Consider the following 17,674-nt stretch of genomic DNA (forward strand, 5'->3'; position numbering starts at 1 on the left):
CCAAGCAAAGTCAAGTCTCAGATTCAGTGGTTGCCTCTATCACAGACTTGGAGGAGGTACTATGTGGTGCTTCAGTTTCCCTTTCTTCCCAAATGGTCTACAAAACTTGCACATTCTTTCCTGGGTATCAAAGCTATTTGTTATCCTCTAGAATGTGCTCTGAGGTCCAATAAGAGTTAGCAGGATAAATAGCAAGAATTATTATTAATTAGTGAAAATATGTATAATCACATAATTGGAGTGTATAATAGATGCTTCGCAGCTGCAGGCAGAAATGGAGGGATGCACAAATGAAAGTCAGGGAGGAGGTTTCCATAGATCCCAACTAATATAGAAGTATGAAAAATGTCGAGGGTTTTGCACTCCTGATACCTTGCAAAACATAGATTCAACAAAGGTCAGTGTGCCAGGAAGCTAAACAACTCAAAGAGTCAATGAATGAATGAGTCCTTAGTATTAGTAGCTGACATAAATGAAGCCACTTCCCCCAGTAGATCATTTTTATGCCCACAATTTTGAGCTTATTAGTGGGTTTGCTTTTTTTTTTTTAACAACAGTGTCAGATTTTTAATGAAAGAGCTCAAGCCAATCTCTGCAGTAACCGAGGAAGAGATAATAACACCCACTTTTAGTTGGCTTCCTAGGCTGTCCCCTTGGATTCTTGTATCTTTGAGCCCTTGAAGCTCTGTCATACCCCAGCAGAGCTTCCACTCCCTCTCTGGTCCCAAGGGCCTGTGTAATTATAAATGAGTCATGACATCTGAGATATATTTGTTTCAGGGCTCCTTTGTTGGAAGAGGAGAAATAAAATAACAACTGAGAGTCTCTTCTCAGTACATTGAACTCAAATTTTCCTCTGCTTGATTGAGGATATGGAAGAAGGTGTATGTGTGTGTAGTGGGGCGGGGAGGGGGATGGGAAAATAGGGCAAAAGGGACAGGAAATAGGTGTAGGTGATTCTGGGAAAGGGGGATGATGATGTTGATGATGATGATGATGATGATGATGATGATGTGTTGAGTGTTTCCAATGTATCAGGCACTGTGCAGGAGGTATGCTATCTGCATTAGTTTATGTCATTGTCACACACTCTTATAATATGGATGCTGTAATTATCCCCAGTTTATAGTAAAGGAAACAGAAGCCAATGGCAGAGAAGTCACTTGACCAAAGTCACCCAGCTGGTAAGTTATGGAGCCAGGACTCCAATCCAGATCATTTTCCAAAGCCCACATTCTGTAACCACCTGCTCTACTCCCACTGGCACACAATATTATCAGTTCTTTTGCTGCTACTGCCTCCATACCCACCTCCACCTGTGTTTCTACCCCACCATCTTCATAGACTTGCTGCTTGGATCGAATGAGCTGATACTTATTAAATACTTAGAACAATGATTAGTCCTTTGTAAGCATGCAATCAATACTAGTTTATTATTATTATTATTATCATTATTATTATTATTATTATTATTACTGTTATTTGCTGTTTTTCTTTCTCTGTACCAGATATTCTGCTGGGTGCTACAAGACAGCAGAGGTGACACAAACATATTTCCTGCCCTCTGGGGATCTCACATTATAGTTGGGAGATAGGATAGATGCACATAGATGGTAAAAGGCTATGTCTGATTTATGCCAAATGCATGGCACACACAGTAAAGGCAATAGAAGTCCAGAGTGAGGAGTGACACTGTGTGGGATGAAGAAGGACTTCATGGAGGAGACAAGGTAGAACCTACACTTGAAGGAAGAGCTGGGTTTTTAAAGATAAGGATGGAATACATGAGGCTAACACATTCAGTTAGAAATAATAATGTCAGGATGTCAGCTTCTCTTCCTAAGAATGAGGACAAGGACTTTTGTCTGTTTTGAAAGTTGCCACATCTCTAGTTCTTAGACTAGTGCTTGGCCCGGAGTAGATTTTCAAAAGATACATGTTGAAAGAATGAATGAAAGAAAAAAAACGTTCATGGGAAATTGCAAGCTGTGTTTAGATAAGGCTGGCAGACTGATTTGGCCAGAGTAGATAGTGGGTGGTGGGAGTTGAAGAGAGAAAGCTGGAGGCAGCATTTAAATGGATCTTGAAGAATAAGTCTGATTATGATAGATGGAGAGAAATGAAGGAGCTACAATAAGGCCTGGTGTGGCTTCAGATAAATGCTGAGAACAAATGAAAAAGTTCACAATGTAAAAATCTGGCATTTCTTCCCCCTACCCTTGGCACCCGGAACAGCAGAAGTAAAACTGGGCGTAGGAACCCTGTCTCAGAGCAGAAAGTGGCCCTCAGGCTAGTCTGCAGCACAGAAATAGCAATGCAGCACACAGACACCTGGTTCCATAACTCTGTGCCCCATCAGCGTGCATGTGCCCCTCTCAATTTACAGCCCACAGTATTTGTCTGTGTCGGTTTATGTCAGCGTCTTTGCTGTGCCAAAGGCTGGTCTCAGCTGACTCTTTAAACTGACTGCTTGGCATCTTTAGTCTAAGCAACTGTTCAGTGGACGTGGTGTTCTCGCTTTCCAACAACTTGCTTAAAGGTGGTGCAAGAATGGTCTTTGGATTTCTTAGTAAGTGTTGGAATTGTTCATGTATATATCTAGCTCCTAGGTTAGACCTATTACTCTTGGAGGAGAGGAAGTGTTTTCTATTCTTAGCTCCTAGGTGTCTGCAGTGGGGCTGAAATTAGTGATTCTAAGATATTGATTAAACATTTTTAAAAATTTTTCTGTTATCACGGTGGACCCACGCTAATGCTTTCAAATTGAGTATGGATAAATTGGGAAAGTGGAGATTTAGACTTGGAATACAGTAATCTACTAATTGATCCCAATGACACATATAGAAGATTAAATGTTGGGAATGTAACGATAAAAGTAGAGAACAGAACAACATTCTCTCATTATTTTCCCAAGTGAGGCTCTGTTTTAGGAATTATATGGAGATAGTAGAAAGAAAATTTTTGAAGTTGACACATCTAAGTTTAATCTCTGTTACTTAGGAGTTGAGTGATCTCTGGAAAATTCCCCTAACTCAATGGTTTCCAACCTGGGATGATTTTGCCCCCCAGAGGACATTTGGTAATATCTGGAGACACTTTTGGTTGTCACAGTTGTGAGGGTGAGTTTGCTACTGGCATCAAGTGGGTAGAGGCCAGGGATGCTGCTAAACATCCTCAGTGCACAGAACAGCCCCACAGCAAAGGATTATCTGACCCAAACTGTTAATAGTGCCAAGAATGAGCAACCCTATCAACCATACTGAGCCTCTTTTTAATCTATAAAATGAGGTGAAGAGCAGCTACCTCCCTGGTTTCTAGGGCAAATAAATTTAGTGTGTATTGTGTGTGTATCAGGGGTGGGGGGATAGTCCCTGTCGTGTAGTGGACCCACAATTCATTTCCTTCTGTTCTTCTCTTAAGGATAGAGAAGTTGGAGAGAACTCAGAAGTCCTTCCAAGCTAATAACAGGGCAGAAAGTAACATTTTGAAGGAGATAAAGAGAACTGGGATTATTCAACCTGAAGAAGAAAGGTGGCTCAAAGGTGACTTAATAATAGTCTTAAAGCCTAAGAAGTGTTATTATTTAGGGGAAGATAATCCACTGCTTTCCATCTCCACTGAGGAATGAAAACGAACCACAAGAAAGTGGAATTAGGCTAGATATAAGGCAGAGCTTCCTGTCTACAAAGGTCAGCAAAAGAGCCTTCTGAATCACCATAAATCCAAGGATTGTGTCATATCTGAATTTGTTCAACTAAAATTTATTACCAACTTCCTGTGTGTTGAAGAGCTTTTGGGGACAATAGGGGTCATGTGGGCATAGGGAGAAATACAACAATAAGGATAGTAAGACAGTAGGGTCTTTGCCCTCAAAGAACTTAGGGATTCATTGGGGGCATGTGGGAAGTGATGTAAATGATGTAGGCGAGCACTAGGTAAGGCTCTAGGAGGTCAAAGGTTTAGGGGGTAAGAGAAGGAAAAGAGGGGTAAGTATTTTAAATGGTTCTTGAAGATAAGTCACATGTTGGTAGATGAAGAATAGAACCAGGGAAGGTGGGCACAGGAGGCCTGGGGTGGTTATAGGAGATGGGTAGGAGATAGGGAAATATGGGGTGTGTTGGAGGAGTAGTGGAGAATTCTCCAAGAGGTCTGGGAGCAGACAGGTGGGAAAAGAAGTCTGGGCCAGTTGATACAGCCACTATGGAAAACAGTCTAGAGGTTCCTCAAAAAATTAAAAATAAATATACCTTTTGACCCAGCAGTTACACTTCTCAGTACTTATCCAAAGAAAACCAAAACAATAATTCGTTAAGATCTATGCATCCCTATGTTCATGGGAGCATTATTTACAATAGCCAAGATATGGAAGCAACTTAAATGCTCATCAACAGATGATTGGATAAACAACTAGAGATTATTATGCTGAGTGAAATAAGTCAGACAGAGAAAGATAAATACCATAAAATTTCGCCTATGTGCAGAATCTAAGGAACAAAAAGAACAAACTAATTGAAAACAGACTCACAAATATAGAGGATAATCTAGTGATGGCCAGAGGGGAGGGGGTTTGGAGGGATGGGAGAAAGCAGTGAAAGGTTAAAGAAGTACAAATTAGTAGTTAATAGATGGTCACGGGGATGGGGAGCATGGCATGGGAAATGTAGTCAGCAGTAATGTAATGGCTATGTGTAGAGCCAGAGGGAAGTTAGAGTAATCGGGGGGATCATTTCCATAAACCATATAAATGTCTAATCAATGTAATGTATACTTGAAACTAATAATAAAATAAACTACTAAAAACAGAAAAAAAAAAACAGACATGGTGGGGCCAGATCATCTATGCCCAGGAATGCCAGGTCGAGGGGCTTGTCCTCAATTCAACAGGTGTATGAAAATAGGTAGGAAAAGTGTCTGGTTTGAATTGTGCTTGGGAAGGTAGATATGTGATGCTGTGTAGTCTGGGCTAGAGGCATCTGGGTGGTGGTGATGCGGGGCAGGGAGGTCAGTTGAGTATTGCTACCTGAGGATTTAGGTCAGTGGAGAGGTAATGAGGGCGGTGGCAACTGGGCAAGGCCAGAAAATCCTCTCCTGAGCTCTATTTCCTGGGTGGGTCTCTAGTTTCTCCATTAGGGTAGACAGGTTGGCTCTAAGCTGGGCCACCTGCTGACCTCGCCACCCTGGAATCCATCCCAAACACTAGATCTTTTTTTCTCCACTGTGGAAACTTGGAGCATGGCTGGCTGCCCTGACAGCCATGGGCTCTGCCACTGCAGAGGCTCTGCTTATAGGGATGCAAAGGCCCACTCAAGCTGACCTAGGCACTTGCTCCCCTCGGTGGTGTCCTCTGTGCATCTTATTATTTCCTGTCTGGTCCCATTTAGTGGCAAGGCCTGGTGGAAAGGGAGTACAGAAGTAAAAGCAGGAACCAGAGGGGTAGAGGAATATAGAATCATCTAAGCCTAAGACGGGTGCTTACAAAGTCCTCCATTCTTGCTTGCCACTCAACAGTCTCTGAGTGTGTACAGAGTTCCCCAAAGGGCCAGACCCTTCCTGCAGCAACAGGCAAACAAACTGCTCTCACTGGGGTCCCACCTGAGCGACAGCACAATTTGGCAGCCTATACAGCCCTGGGCAGGAAGCCCTTGAAGAATGTTTTCATGGAGGCCTGGGTTAGAAGGGAGGGGCTTGCATCACAAGGCCTGTCCATTACGATAGACTCAAGAAAGGACTTCCTGATCCAAAGAAGTGAAATACTGCCAGGTTCTTGAAGGGAGCATTAGGAAGTGCTTGCAGTAAGCCTCCTAGCGATGCATTAGAATCCCCTGGAGAGCTTGGTAAACAGAGATCCCCAGGCCCCAGGCAAACCTACTGAGTCAGGATTTGGAGGCACTGGCCAGAGCAACACTTGCCCTCTTCATATCCAGAACTGTGAGGTCTCTGTCTCCTCAGGGTTAGCATGGACTTCTAAAGCCCCAGAGAACTCCCCTTCAGGCTCCTCTCACTGACATGGGATGGCAGCTGCATGCTGTTGTTGGAGGCAGTGCATAGATTAAGGATTTCTGCATTTGGAAGACTTGGAGTTTGAGTTCTGCCTCTATAATATTTATTTGGGGACCAACAGCAAGGTACAAAACTGTACCAGCTCTCAGTTTCTTCATGTTTACTGTGAGGGTGTAACAACCTATTTTATAGGATTGCATTCAGGAGTAAATAAAATAATGTAGTTCTTCTATATGGTTGGTTTTCAACAATTAATATTCTTTCCTTTTCTGTGCCACAGGGTCAGAAGCAGAGTGATCCCAGCCTGGCAATTTAAGGAATTTTCAGGCGGCATTCATTCTCAGGTATCAACTCAGGCTTGCAGGAGCCTCTGAGTGGGCACTTTACTTGCTCCACTCATCTCAGGCCTGTCCTGCTCTTGAGCAATTTGTAATCTCAGGTGCAGACTCACTCAGTTTAACATACCCTGGAGAGGACTTTCAAGGATCTCAGAATCTACTGGGTGAGTCAGAAAAATAAACAGGCATAGACTGCACAATGTGATAATCAGAAATGGAGATGAAGACCCAGAGGTGGCATCTAATCTAGACTGGTGGGATAGAGTGGAAGGCCAAAGGGATGACAGCAGAGCAGAGTTTGAAGGATTAACCTGTAGGAGATAACCAACATCACAGACTCTCCTATAATGGCATCACAGCCTAGTTAATCCATTAGGAGGACAATTTGGCCTAAGCCCACTCCCAGATCCTATGATTGTGCCTGTAGGACAACAACCACCTCTACAGAAAGTGAAAAGCCCACCAGATGCTTCCAAGGCTCAGAGGGCTGGTGTCACAGAGGCACTGGCCCACATTAGTCAGCACAAGGCAGGCCCATGGGAGCCTGGTAATGTCCCCATTGACAGGCAGATCTCACCAACCACCCTATAGCCAGGCCACTAGCATCTTGCTCCTTGGGGAGTGAAGGCACTGAGATCATGAATCATGCCATCCCCCAATTACTTTGAATGGAAGCTTCTATAATGAAGGAGGAGAATTTAATAGAGCAGTGCCAGCATTGAAAAATATGCCCAACTTCCACAAGCAGCTGCCACTTTCTGCTTGCCTCCTCTCTCTTTGCTTGAGGTGCATATGTCAGGAGCTTCCAAAGAGCTTAAGCTCAGGAAACCCTGTGAGTGTGTGTATTTGTCTCTGAGCGACCTTTATCCCTCCACAGGTTCAATCTGTCTGCAAACCCCTCCCTTTTCAGCAGCTGGGGAGGCAGCTCAGCAATGAAACAAGATTTGTTTCACTGCTTCCAACTGAGATGAGCTCCCTTGAAATTTCTTCCTTCAGCATGGAGAGTCCATCTGCACACTGTTATCAATCCACAGGTGATGGCAGGGCCCTTAGCAAGATTTCCCCAGCTTGATGCCCAGCTCCTCTCCTCTCCTCCTTCTACCACAGAATCCTCCACCTCCTCTGGCTATAGCTTTGGAGAAATTCCAGCTAGCTCCAGTGGAAATTCCTGTGCTGGTGATAAACTCACTGCTGGACAGGGCTACCAAGGGATGGGGAAGTTGTAGAAAATAACCTCTGGTGTTCGCTCCAGACTTTATGATGCCATGATTAGGACAATTGTTCCTAGAGGCCTTTGAAGTACCTTGCTGTTTGAAGCCACTATCCTTCTATAGCAATAATTCCCCAGGACTGGAGAGACTTTAAAAATCATCTAGTCCCTTCTCATCTCCTTCCTCTCTACTGCCTTCCTCTCCCACCATTTCATGCTTAAATCTCTCCACAAGTTGATCATCACTCCACTTATATCCTTCTAGCAACAGGGGCTCAGTGTATCCTAAGGCTCAGGGGATGCCTGGATAGTTCTATGGCTTTTCTGAAGTCTGTCCACATGAAGTAGATACCCACCAGCTCTCATTCTACCTCCACAGAACACAAAGATAGTGGCTAATCTCTGGTCTATGACAGCCTGGCTCGCACAGGAATGTGGCTATCATATAAACCCGAGGCTTCTCTTGTCCAGAAGAACAGGTCTATTTACTTAAACTGCCCCTCTCATGAATAGGTTTAAGTCCCTTTGATTGGAAATGAACATTTGACATCCAGCTCAATTCAGACTCCTTCCCTCTGGGGAACTTAGTAGGCAACATGGATAACTCTGAGTCCAGTATGTTGGTTTATAAAAGAGACATCATAACTACTGCCTGCAAAGTAATTTGTCCTCACAAACCTCGTCTAGCTGGTGGCTTTCAGACTTCCTGGAGCCAGTCAGTCAGCTGGTAGAGCACTCACTATGCCTAGAACCCCAAGCTTAGAGAGGGGTTCAGAGACCACAGCCAGCTCCATGAGACTCTTGGATTAAGGCAGTCTCAAAAAAATAGGAGAAAGAGACTTAATGACATTCACAAAGGACCCCAGAGGGTGCAGTGAAGGAAGTACAAATGGTGGAGGAACCTCCTAGGTAGTCTTGTGCCAAGGTATCTGGAGGAAGCAGGTCAATGTGCATGAGGAAGCTGAGAACAAGAGGAAGAAGGTGAGGAGTGGAAGCCAGAGGTTTAGTCACATGAGGGGGGTGGAAAGCCAGAGAGAGCCAGAAGGCTATCCTGGTGGGTAACAGGAGATTAGAGAACAGGTGAGAGATAAAGAATTTTACAGGTGACCCCTGGAACCTCTAAAAAGGGCTTTTTGAGAGGAGCCAATGCCTATGAAACATTGTTTTAGAAAGAATGTTCTTTTTCTCTTTCAAATGGAGACATTGCTGAAGCTGCAGGAGAATCTCAAAGGACAGTGGGTCATTAAGAAGTGGAACTTAGTGGAGCCCACTCCTGCTTCCTTGTTCATGCGTACAGAGGTGTCTGGCCACCAGCACTTTCACTGAAGTCAAGATAAGAAATGTTTTTAAAGATATCCAGGTGGCCCTTCGCCTTACAAGGAAAGTCCTATTTGCAAGAGAATCAACCAGTCTTTTTAGGTAAACAGGTCTGCTAAGATGTCTTTCTCATAAGACAACAGAAAGAATTCCAAGCCAGAAGATGCCTCTGCTTGAGCCCAGCTTTGCTGAAGCAGCAGCAAAACAGTGAGTTTCTCTTAACTCTAAGGAAATGTGTTTCAGAAGTGCTGGACCTCAAGTCCTTTCCAGAAAGACCAGCCCTTTGGGGAGCTGCCTCCCTGCTTGAGAGTATTTCAGTTCCTTTCCTCCATTTCTGTGTCTGATTTCCAATTTGTTGGTGTTTTCTATTTCATTTCCCTCTCGCTCATCTTTCCTCCCTACGGATCATTTGAGGCTTTGATTTTCTTTTGTCAGAATAAGTATTTATTTCTTTTGTGTCACAACCATCTTTTCCTCCTCCCACCCCCATGACGCTGTTTAGTTCAGTTGCCTCCTGCACCTGGCTTTGCCTCACACCAAGTGAGACTGGGCCTGTCCAGTTACACTTGCTTCTACTGGTGTCAGGAAGGAGTGAGCTTTAACTGCTGACACTGCTGTGCCTCAAATAGGGCCTCAGAGAAGCCTCCACATCAGCCCTGGTGGGCTGCCCAGTATCTTGGCAACAGAATCTAAGGATATTCCATAATCCTCTGGCTGATGGAGATCTCAGCCTCTTTCTCTTTGCTTCCAGGCAGGACCATCCCATAGCCACTTAACCTGGGTTGATGAGGGGTGGTGGTATGGGAAAAGTGGTAGCCTCTTTTAGGAACTACAGAAAAGGAAATTCTATTATCTGTCTTCCATGCTCTCCCATTTCTGGAGTCTTCCTGTGGGAATAAGTTGTTATAACCTAAACCCTGCCCACCGTAGTTCTAGATGACTTTGGCTTTGGAAGTGACCACTCTGGCTATTTTATCTCTCACTCCCATTATCTTCTAGGTTGATCTGAAAAGTTAAGTGTTCCTATTTCCTTCATGGCTTTATCCATCTCATTGCATTTCATCTCCATCTTTGGTCCAGGCTCCACAAATGGCTATTTTTCTGTTAGCATTTCCTTTTCATTCTGCAGCTCCCAGTGGTGATGGGATTGAGACAGCTTCTCAGAGAAAACATGGCTTTGTGTGGTAACTGCTTATTGAATATTGAGATCATCATACCAATTTAACAAGGCCAAGATTCTCATCACTGTTCTCCAACCTATAACCCACTGCCATGGAGATTTCAAAGTGAGGGAAGGCTCTGTTCTGCTTAAATAGTTCATTTATCCATCACTGAATTATTCATTTAACAAATACTTCCTAACTTTCTTGCCCCAACCAGTCACTGGGCAAAGCACAGGGGAGGCTGAGATAAGAAAGCATGGTCTTCTTCTCAAGGCACTCACAGTCTTGAGGAAACAAATGTACACATATACACGTTATAGTGCCATGTGATAAGTGCTTTATATGAATGAAGTGCCTTGGGAACAGAGTGACTCTGCCTGGGGACTCAGGGAAGGTGTCACCAAATAGATGACATTGAGCCAGGCCTTCAAAGGAAATATAGGAACTCTAGTCAGTCAAGAAGAAGACTCGATGTTAAATTTTTTGGACCAGCAAGTCATTTTCAATTGCTTCCAATGATATTTGCCTCAATGCAAAGAGGGCCAAACCTTCAGAGACTGTGAAAATATGAAATATATCATTAATTCTTTCAATTGGGTAATGAGTACCTTTAGTGTGCCCAGTTCTGTGCTCTGGGGTGCCTGGCATGTAGCATTAATTGTTCTTTATAAAGATGGGGGACACCAGGCCACAACAAGAGCTCAGGTAGTAGAGCTTAGAAGCAGGACCAGCCCTCCTGAGGCTGATGCAGAAATCTTCCAGGAAAAGGGTAGACAGCTCTGCTTATTGTCTAAGTCCTGAGTTCGTAGGGGTACCAAGTATGTACTGGCTCAAGATTCAGGAAGAATGTAAATCTGTCTAGCTCCAGGGCTGGGCAGTTCTGATTTTGGTGTCTGCTTTTTAATCAATAGTGTTAGGCTTTCTGATTGAAGAGTCTTAATTTAATTTGATAATATCCCAGAGGAGTCAGTGGTTTGGACGTGGACAGATTACATGGCTTCCTAACTACTAGGACGACAGGGGCAGTTTTCCAAAGGAGTGGGAATGCTGTTCCCTTTATATTCCTTTCTGATCAAGAGCCAGAAATGAGCTTGGTTTCATCACGGCTTCAAAGATTAGAGCTGGAACAGACCCTGGTTTGTTCAACACTGCTGCCCCTGGAAAGACCACACAAAGTCCTTGGAGGGATGCCCTGGTCAGGTGAAAATAGATATTACTGCCAAAGAGAATCCATGATTTCCTGGTCAGAGGAGTCTGAAAGAGTGTCCTTAGTTACATTTAAATCATTCGAGCTACAGCTTCAGTGTTTTCTCATTAGATTTTCTGGTTTCCTTCACATTTTAGACCTGGTAAGCTCATTATTGAGGAGTTGGAAAGGGAGATTTCAAGGCTATGAGGGTTTTCTGGGTGGGCTAGCGGTAGGCCATTTACATTGTTGCTGAGGAGCAAAGAAGTCAGTATGCTCAGGCAACTGGAAGGAGGAATAACTCAATAGAATTCATTCAGCTCTCAGCACCCATGACTTTGCCCCAGAGAGGCCTTCCCTGATCACTGTGCAGCAAGCACCCCATCTTCATAGCACTGCTAGATAAAGTCAGCTTATTTGTGATCCATTTCACCCTGCAATGTAAGTGCCACGAGGCACAGCACTGCCTCATTTACTACAGTATACCCTGGTATATTACGGATGCTCAATTAACATGTGACTGAATAGTTGATTAAAGATATGAAAACTTTTTACCTAGACTCTGAAGTATAAATTTGACATGTATTATCCTGGACTCACAGTTAAAAGACAAAGTCCTAGTCATTCCTAACATTTTCAGTTGAACCCTTCATCTCACCAAATCTCATTTCTTTATCTGTGAAATGGAACTCTACTTCATAGGGTCATTGTGAGGATCACATGAGATAATATATGTGAAAGCTCTTTGTAAACTTTGAAACATTATGTAGACATAAAGTATAGTTGATATCTAATTTTTATCTATCCAACATCTCTTCCTTTGGGGACCTACCAGTTCTCATGGTGTTTTTAAATGGCTTGTCAATCACAACAGCAGGCCACAGGGATAGATAGGCATGTGACCCAGGCCTGGACAGTCATCCCTTCCTTTGAAAGGACAGTGATTGGCCCAATTATTGAGCACATGATGCAAATAGGATCAATTAGAATTTGTCCCTGAAACTTATATATTTGTGCTAAGAGGGGAAAAAAAAGAAGCTATGAAATAAGGCAGTCAAAGGCTATCTTTCCTGTCACAAGGGTAAAATAAGCCTTTCTGCAGATAATATAGACAAACAGCAATGTGATATCAATGATGACAAGCAGATTTCTGGTGCCTTGGTTTCTGATTCTAGCTCTTGATTATTGGATAACTGAAACTCTTTATTCTTTGAACACTCAGGTATTTTTCACTTTTCAAGCCAATACTTTGCTTAATTATTTTGAAATTGGTTTTCATTCACATGAAACTGAAAAGAGTTATTGCTGGTCATTCATTCATGTTTTCATTTAGTAATTCAGTCATTAATATATTTAACAAAGATTTTGTGTAGCAAAAGATTTGACTGACTCATCTTTGTTCTTGGTTCCTGGGAGGATGCTTCTAAATCCTTGGTAGGAGTGCCTTTGTTATTCATGGTGGGCCCTTGGAGCACAACTGAGGTTATGCGAAGGAGACAATTCACAATGGGGTTAGTCAGGACAGAGAAACAAACCTTGTGATTCTAGGGTTGGGGCTTTGAGCTAGGAGATATTGGCCTGGCCGCCTCCAGAGAGAGGTGGGGGTTTGGAGATTGAGTCATATGATCATTGATTCAATCAATTATGCCTATGTAATGAAATCCTAATAAAAATTCTGGACACCAAAGCTCACTGGAGCCTCTTGGTTGGTGAACATATTATTGTGGCAGGAAAAGAAATTACTGAAGCTCTGCATTCAGGACCTTCTAGACCTTGCTTTATGTATCTCTTCATTTGGCTGGTCCTGATTTGTAACCTTTATCATAAATTGTAATTGTAAGGATAGTGCTTCGGTCTAGGGATTTCTCAAACTCAAAAAAGTCTGTGAAACTTGCAAGTTTGCTGCCAGTTGTTAGAAAGTGCAGGTGGTCTGGAGATCCCAAAATTTGTGGCTGGCATCTAAAGTAAGGACAGTCTTATTGGGAACTATGCCCTTAATCTGTAGAGTCTACATTAACTGAGATGGTTTGTGCCAGAATTGCACTGCAGTAGTATAACCACACATTTGACTCATTCTTTCCACTCTAGGTATTTGTTCAAGAGCAAAGGAAATAAATGGTTTTTCATCAGGTGAAAGACATGCATATAAACGTTTACAGCAGCTTTACTTGTAATAGTCTCAAATTAGAAATAAAACAAATTAATAAGTGAATAGATAAACAAATTGTAGTATATTCAATTGATGAAATACTTATCACTGATAAAAAGAAACAAATTAATGAAACATACAACATGGAGAGTCTCCAAATAATTATGCTCAATGAAAGAAGCCACACACGCAAAATTATATGTGTGTGTGTGTGTATACTGTGTGTGTGTGTGTGTGTGTGTGTGTGTATATATATATATATATATATATACTGTATTCATATATATATATATATATATATATATATATATATACTGTATTCTTTTATTTACATAAACTCTAGAAAACACAAATTAATCTATAGTAACAGAAAACACATCAGTCGTTGCCTGGGAGGAGCAGTGGGGAGGGGTAGGAAGAAAGGGTTACAACGGGCAAGAGAAAACTTTTGAGATTGTGGGTATGTTTGCTATTTTGATTGTGGTGATGGTTTCACAGATACAGGTATAGATAGGTGTTAAAACTTATCAAACTGTACATTTTAAATATGTGCAGCTTATATGTCAACTATATTTCAATAAAGCTGTTACAAATAACACCCTGGTAGTGAGGCAAGATAGATAGCCCAAGGCTGTCCCCTCCTCATCCAGGATATGCCTGGGGAAATTTTTCCTTTCTTCAGACCTCTTCCTGTTTTAGCCCTGGCATGGGGGATAAGCCCAAACCAGTCTTTTCCAGCTTTGATGCCATCTTTGGTTAAGGCGTGACCTTTGACTAAATATATCATTATAATCTCATCTATATTATAAATACTACAGCTCCCATCATGTACCTGACACCATGGCAGTTCCAGAAACACCATATGAAGAAGAAAGAGTGGGAAACTGAGCTCCCCACCTACTGGGAGGAGACAACGAGGCTAAATCAGCACCACGTTTTCCTGGGCTCTGCCTCTAAGAACAAAAATTCATAAACCAGACATTCTTGTATGATTCTCTCTCTGAGTTCACCCGCATTCCCCTCTTGAGTGTGTACTTTTTCTTTAATAAACCTTGCACTTTCCTGCTTGCTGTTTATTTTGCCCTTGAATTCTTTCTCGTGAAAAAAGACAAGAACCTGGTCATCAGAGCTCTGAGCTTCCGGAAACAGTAGGTCCTATGAAAGGGCTGGAAGTTTCCTTCTAACATCTCCAGTACCTCAGACTCAGTATACCCAAAATGGAACTTCTCTTCTGATCTACCTCCCATTTGGTCTTACTCCTTACTCTCTAATGGTTAGGGGCACTACCATCTACCCAGAATCCAGGAACCTGAGAGCCATCCAGGAATTCTTCCTCTTCTTCTACCAACAGCCAAATGGAAATTAAGTTCTGGTGATTCTCTGAAATTCAACCCCTTCTCTCTAGCTTAGTTTAGGTCATTACTACCTCACATTTGAACTATTATGATAGGCTCCTAACTAGGTCACTAGTTTCCAGTCTTGCTTCCCTGCCCCCATACCCATCTCCTTTTTTTTAAACCTCCTATAGTATCTATCCTCTACACTGCTTTTAGTTTTCTAGAACCTGTATGTGATCGCTGAAGGGCCTTAACACGCGTTGTTTCTTCCAGGTCAAAAATAGAAACTATAGTGTTCTTTACCTTAAATATTACTGCTTCATAGAGACACTCCTCAACCCCAGTCTACTTATGTCTCCCTATAAGCATCCAGAACTCCTCCTTGGTAGCAGTCTATGCTTTCACAAATGCTAAGTTAACTGTAAACTTATTGTCTGTCTTCCTACCAGACTGTACTCTTCATCAAAGAACCATGTCTCTTTCATTTATTGTAATTTCCCAGTGCCCAGCTCAGTGTCTGGTACAAAACAGGAGTACCATGAATATTGGTTACCAACTTGAAGCAGGTTCAGTCTATTAGGACCAATATGGCAGGGACACGAATACATATATTAGGCAAATTATAGGTGCTGTAAAGCAGGGCCTAATTAAAACACTAGAGTGGGTCAGAGAAGATGGGAGAGAGATTTGGCCGTGGCAATAAAGGGCTTGAATAAGGAAAGGGCATAGGTAGCTCAGTTAGGTTTTTTATATAGTAAGAATGGACTAGAGCAGTCCACTTAACCCAGATTATACATTTATAAAATGAAAAACATAGAAAGAAGAAAGTCTTGAGGCCAAAGCTTGAGGGTGTTAAGTATCCAATTATTCTGTGGCCCAGGAGGCCACTGAGGGTTTTTGAACAGGTGAATGACTTACTTAGCTGTACTGCTGCTGATTTTCCTCTCTTCTTTCTTCCTCCTTCCCCATCTTTCCCCTCCTCCTGCTCCTCCTCATTCTCTATTACCACTCCTCCCCATCTTCCTTTTCTATCAGAGGAACCACAGTATCTATGGGGCATAACATGGAGTAGAAGGAGACAGAGACCTGAGTTGGAGTACTGTTCAAGTACTTGGGTGTTAGTCTTGAAGATAAAGGAGCAGGGTCAGATGTGAGAGAAGTGGTAGGAGTAAACTTCATAAGACTAGCACCTGCTTACCCAGGAAGATGAAAGAAAGAGAAGGCTCAAAGATGAATCGGTGGTTTCAACCCTGGTTTACCCAGAGGATGGTGGTATCTTTATTAACTATCACCAAAGAGTTAGTTTGGAGGGAAGTCCAGAATGAGTCAAAGAGATGAGAGGAAAATAATTTGGAATGAATGTGGCCTTTATAACCAGATGAATGCAATTCCTGGCTGTCTTTGATCAAGAAATACCTCAGGCTTCTTTCCTGCTGTTTAGTCTTCTGGGAACCTCTCCCAGTCAAGTGGATGGGAGATCCATCTTCACTACAATACTTTTCTTCCTTCATAAATAAGAAAGCTAAATTGCAAGTTTGTGTGGGAGTATCAGGACATTTCTCCTCAATCCCACTATTGTGCTCAAGCTCTGGGTAATTAGTGTCTGATAGTTTTAAACAGATGGATCTCTCTGACAGCAGGGATTACAGCTGGAGATCAATCCTGAACAAATATTATATTAATTTCTCAACTCCCTCTCTGTGGACAAAAATCTCTCTTTTCCTCTGAACACTATAATGACGAGAATGTTCATATTAGATTATTCAGAGTTGAAATGGAAGTGGTGGAGAAGAAAGGACAGACTTAACAGGAGCTGAGGTGGAGGCAGGTGCTAAAAGTTTCATGTGGCTGAATGCAGACTGGAAGCATGTAAAGGTAATTCTTAGAGCACATGGGCTGGGGGTGGGGACTCTTCAGGGTTCCAGGGCTTTCCAAACGTTCAGCTTTAGCTTGACGTTGTTGCGCCTGCTTTGAGGCCAGGCTGGGTAGTCTCTGATGTTTATTCAGTCTCAAAGAGGAGACCAGTTCTACATAAATAGGTCTGCAGGGAGCCGGGCTAGACTTCTGACTTTCCATTCAAACCAGGCAATCTACAGTTCAAAAACAAAGCGGGCTGCCTGGAGTGAGCTTGCCCCCAACCTCCTGGGAAGCGTGGCTTCTTCTCCTGGACTGTTAAAAGGGAAAAACCCACTACCTACAACCACATGCTCTTGTTCTCAGCTGTGGGTAAAAGCTAGGTCTGGAAATGTTTAAACGTACAGGCAGTCAGCTCTTGATTATTAATGTAATTCCCGAACCATTTCTCTTTGGCTCTGTAGGATTTTTTTTTTTTTTGACCTGCACCAGATCTTCTCTACCTAATCATTCTTGGCTCAGGATGACATTAAAACATAAAAAATGAGCAGCAACTGTGGAGTTTTGAGCTTATCCTGCCCTGCTAATGACAGGTCTCAATGTCTGAGCTTCTCAGTTCTCAGCCCTTCCCCGCTGTCGTTGAGGAGGTCAAATACAATGAGGGATAATGAAAGTACCTAACAATCTATAAAAAGCCCAGGTCCACGTGGGATTATGAAAATGCCATGGCTGTCCGTGAGCACTGGATTCCTAAGGATAAAAAGCTTTGAAAGAAAGCCCATCTACAGATGAACATGGAGTGCAGAAAATACTGCTGCAAAATCCTGAAGAGGAGTCTGTGACAGCTGGAGATTCCAGAATGTGAATTGGAGGCTGGGCTAGTGTAGTTTTATGTACAGGAAATAGGAAGCAGGAGAGGCCACTGAAGGAGACAGTGGGGTACAAGCTAACAAGTTAGCCTGCCACAGTTTCCTGCATGCTGGCAAAATACACAAGACTTTTGGATCAGAGACATAGGTCATTACTCACAGCAATAATAATAGGGAGAATGTCAGTATTTGCATGGTTCCTCAAACCCCAGTTCTGATAAGGTGACTGGAAGAAGGCCAGGTAACTCTTG

General features: G+C 42.7%; 1 long non-coding RNA gene across 3 annotated transcripts in view; it reads left to right on the forward strand.

The window, feature by feature from the left end:
• Positions 1 to 14,368, forward strand: part of LOC111734079 — a 30,351-nt gene extending 15,983 nt beyond the window's left edge. The window contains exons 2-6 of one of the 3 annotated variants that reach the window (XR_002778297.1): positions 1,123 to 1,184; positions 1,509 to 1,730; positions 3,421 to 3,542; positions 6,281 to 6,344; positions 14,182 to 14,368. This is a non-coding gene — a long non-coding RNA (uncharacterized LOC111734079). Of the gene's footprint in view, positions 1 to 1,122; positions 1,185 to 1,508; positions 1,731 to 3,420; positions 3,543 to 6,280; positions 6,494 to 14,181 lie in introns of those variants that run through there. The other 2 variants (XR_002778299.1, XR_002778298.1) reach the window with 2 other exon arrangements.
• Positions 14,369 to 17,674: the final 3,306 nt, after the last annotated feature.

The sequence above is a fragment of the Pteropus vampyrus genome, unplaced genomic scaffold (genome assembly GCF_000151845.1).
Source record: "Pteropus vampyrus isolate Shadow unplaced genomic scaffold, Pvam_2.0 Scaffold755, whole genome shotgun sequence".
Taxonomy (NCBI): domain Eukaryota; kingdom Metazoa; phylum Chordata; class Mammalia; order Chiroptera; family Pteropodidae; genus Pteropus; species Pteropus vampyrus.